The sequence below is a fragment of the Octopus bimaculoides genome, chromosome 13, assembly GCF_046866305.1.
Source record: "Octopus bimaculoides isolate indiv1 chromosome 13, ASM4686630v1, whole genome shotgun sequence".
Classification (NCBI taxonomy): Eukaryota; Metazoa; Mollusca; class Cephalopoda; order Octopoda; family Octopodidae; genus Octopus; species Octopus bimaculoides.
In genome coordinates, this window is record NC_142940.1 from 7,805,819 (window position 1) to 7,810,721 (window position 4,903).

Sequence of the window (4,903 nt, forward strand, 5' to 3'; positions counted from 1 at the left end):
GATGTTGGCGATGATGATGATGATGATGATGATGATGATGATGATACTGACAATAATGCCATTAAAACGCTTATTTCTTATTTAATACTGATTTCTTTTTAATTTTTTTTATTCATTATGTGCGTTTTCTTCTTTTTTTTGTTTTGCTTTGTGTTTTGTTTTTCGCTTTTTTTAAATTTTTATGTTGATTATTTTAATCAGAATTTAATTTAATCAATTATCCAAGATATAGGATTAGGAAATTTTCTTAAGAAGGATTAAAAAAGTGAAGTCATGTTTATAATGCTTGCTTCTTCTTGAAAGCGACTTTGAAAGCGTCGCGACGTCTGATTTATAATTGCTAAGCTACTAAGGAAGCGGGAACTGATGTCGCGTAGGGAGAGAACACTTGTGATTGTGATGATGATGATGATGATGATGATGATGATGATTGTTTCTAATCTAGTCACAAGTCCAGCAATGTTGCTAGGAGCTGGCTTGGCCACTCCATCGATTCCATTACTTAAGTGTCCCCATGTCGTATCGACCCAGCGAAGGTGGTTTCAGTATAAACTTGACCTCGGAGGATTTGAACTCAGAACATGCAGGGCCTGAGCAAATATATCGCAACATTTTTATTTCGACGCTCTAACTACTCTGTTATACCATCTCGCTAAATAATAATAATAATAATAATAATAATAATAATAATAATAATAATAATAATGATGATGATGATGATGATGATGATGATGATGATGATGATGATGATGATGATGGGGTCGGTGAAGAAGTGGTGGTGGTGGTGGTGGTGGTGGTGGTGCAATTTTCCTAATGGAGAAGGACTTCCAGGTCTAGCGAAGGAGCCCAGCTATGGAAAATCTCGCTCAACACCGAGCGCAAGTGTCATCTCAAATATCCGTCCTCCAACACTCTAAGTATAGACTTGTCGATACCTCGAGTGTTGCCATCCACTCTTGTTATTTTCGCTACTTTAACTTGCCTTACAACAAATTCACTCAAAGACAGCACTTCTGCCTCTATCCTCATTTTCTTTTTCGTGTGAAACTTGAAAATATTAATGAGGGCTCTACCAAAAAGGAACATCTCTGTCCTCATTCTTTTCAACCTCGTTAAACTCACAACCCCGATAAAAGCAACAATATTTATGATAGTGCTGATGCTTTCTTTATTAGGTGTACTTCACAAATAAGAACAAAATATTAAACCTGAAAGTTAGAAAACATGGGTGGTTAGGCAACAGAAATCTCCATCTTAATGAGTTGGTTGCCGATATAGGAATAACATTGAAAATGTTATATAAGTTGAAAGCATGGGATAAATATGACATACATAAGATGTATTTAAGAAATATGGTGAGAAATCGCCAAATGAGACATCTCTGGATTTAATGCATTTCTGATCCTTTGCTGAAACTGTATTTCAACTGTCTCCGTAGTCCACATAATCGTTTGAAATATGCGTGAGCAATATTAGAATCGGTGCAATTAACGAAAGACTCACGTTCCGGTGTTATCTTACGTAACGTTGTTCACACGAGAGTTTAATGGATTTTGTTTATTTATTTATATTCATATTCTTTCTTTGACATTTTCTCTATAGCTGGAGTCATTCTCCTCGGCAATCCGATAAAAATTTCTTCCGAAATAATTATGTAACGACCTCAATTGTTTTAACAATTTTACCATTGCACAGAGGAAGACTAAATGTCAATGCGATTAAGGAAGGAACATATTTCGGTTGGTTTACCTGAAACATTGTAAAGTTTTTATCTTTCGAAGTACTTGCTGAGAACAAGCATCTGTTACCCATCATTGCACTTCATCTCATCCATATTCTCTGCCTGTTGTAGGAAACTAGGAAGTTCCTCAATTTCATGGTCGGCTCCTGAAGTAGAGGACATGGCGATAATTTTCGGTGTTTCCAAGCATCCTACGCGTCCAAAGCCCTACCAGAAAACATATCCAGCGTGTATTGCCTTAAATCAAGCACATTTCATAAGACAGGTTTCCGTAAAATATCCTTCAAATTTCATTCACAGGGAAATTTTTTAATCAAGTTTTGGTAGATTTCGAAGACATTTTCGATAAGTGACATTCTAGGGAATCAAACGAAAATACGACTAGCAGCAAAGGGAATTTCATCAACGTACATTTATGCCTGCCTGCCTCCTACCACTAACGTGCATGTGAGTTTTTTTTTATATGCGTATATCTGTATCTATCTGGATGTATTTGGATGTTTTCCTGCGTATCTTTGCATTTATCTACGCATGTGCATCTTCGCATTTATTAAGTGTGAACGCATGTTCGGTTGAATGTATACTTATGCATTTGTACGTCATTATATGTATCTATATGTAAATATACATGCACATATCTGTATATATAACTGTATATATATATATATATATATATATATATATATATATATATATATATATATATATATATATATATATATATATATATATATATATATATATATATAAATATATATATATATATATATACATATGTATGTATGTATGTATATGTATATATATTTGCATTTGTATGTAGTTATATGAATAAGTACATGTGTATATACACATATGCGTATGCATCGACTTCTTTTCCCAAGCTTCCTCCGTATACCACCGACTCTCTCTGATTCACACCGAAGTCACTTTATCTTTCAGTGCATAGCAATTTAATTAAAATAATTATGTTCGTTGCTTCTTTAATCTGTCACTGTATATTGCCATGTGTCCGTATTTGTATGCGTATGAATATATCTATGTGTGTGCGTGCGTATATATATATAATTCAGTGCTTGTGTGTGTGTATATGTGTACGTGTGTTTGTATGTATGTGTGTGTTTATGTGTCCCAGGTCGCCCGGATGTCTGTATATCTAATCTTCTTCTGGAAAAGCAATCTATCTCTCCATCTGTCTCTCCGTCTATCTGGCTTACTGTATAGTCGTGTGCACTCGTATGTGTGTGTGTGTGTGTGTGTGTGTGTGTATGCGCGTGTATTCTTCCCAATAACCTTGTTTTCTTTCATACACACACACACACACATATATATATATATATATATACACACACATACACATGCAACCATATACATACATACATATATATATATATATATATATATATATACAGAGAGACAAAGAGAGAGAGAGAGAGAGATGTATATATATATATATATATATATATATATATATATATATATTATACAGCCGTGGATGACTTTACCAGTGACTGCGTTTGCTTTGTTTTATTTATATTCTTATTTATATTTCATTATTATTATTATTATTATTATTATTATTATTATTATTATTATTATTATTATTATTATTATTATTATTATTATTGTTACTGTTGTTGTTATTGCTCCTATACCATTGTATATATTATATTATATTATATTTTGAAATAACAACCAAGCCGAAAGGACGAACGACCGGACATGGTGGTGGTGGTGGGGAGGGTGGAAGTTGTTAGTTTGGGAAGACATTGCCTAGGATGCTTGATGAGTAGGAGGAGAGGCAGGGAATGACACATCCAGGATATATAAAAAAAAGATACTTGCAAAGATATATATATATATATATATAGAGAGAGAGAGAGAGAGAGTGAGACGGAGGGAGAGAGAAACAGACTAATAGACAGACAGAGAGACAGACAGAGAGATGGATAGATAGATAGATAGATAGATAGATAGATAGATAGATAGATATAGCTATAGATACCCGCACGCACGCACACAAACACGCACACATATACTGAGAGAGAGAGGGGGGAAAGAGTGAGAGCGAGTGGGAGGGGTCTATAATGATGTCGATTTAATTATCCGTCTCTATCTATTGATTTATGTGTGTGTGTGTATGTGTGTATAAAGATATATATATATATATATATATATATATATATATATATATATATATATATAACGTAGGAAAGAATAAAGTTGCTAAAATCGATATCGAAATTTGTATGATTTCTCTGATACAGTAGTTGAACGCCTGTCATCTGTACGACAGATATGTGTTCGAGTCCCACGATCAGCATTACAATTTTTCTATTTAAAAGGCTTTTGCCACCCAATAAACCTTAAGGCAGGGCAAACGTCTCAAGTCGTATACAATATTATTATTGAAAAAATTCAAAGTCTTACACCTATTTCTCGGTTATCCCCGGGTATGGAATATTCCATCATCAGAGACAAATAGGGGAAAATAGGGAAAATGCGGATGGCATATAGTAATTTTCCCTATTTGTCTCTGAGGACGGAATGTCCCAAACTCGGAGATATCCTAAAAACAGCTGTAAGACTTTGAATTTTTTCCAATAACCGTATTGTATATGACTTGAGATGTTTGCTTTGCCTTAACCACTGTTGTCCACTTTAACAATTATATATCCGCTGCATCGGAAATCTGCAATGGTTCCATAACTACCGTCTCGGTTATAAACTTGGAGCCCTAATAATGCGTTACACCACTTACCTAGTGTACCTAACCGTTTAGATCACCCGTGAACTAAACCCCATACTTCGTATGTTTGGACATATACATATATATATATATATATATATATATATATATATATATATATATATATATATATATATATGCATATATGGGTACAGGACATAAAAAAACGTAGACAAAATGAGAAACGAGGACATAAAAAACAAAGTGTATGTGTTTATTACAATTTACGTGCATAGATACATACGTACGCACGTACAAACAAGTACACTAAGACGCGCGCGCATAATTGCATGCATACTCATATATCTATATATATATATATACACATACATACATGCATGCATACATACATAGACACATACATGCATCTATACATGCATATAGACAGACATACAAACATACAGAGAGACATACGT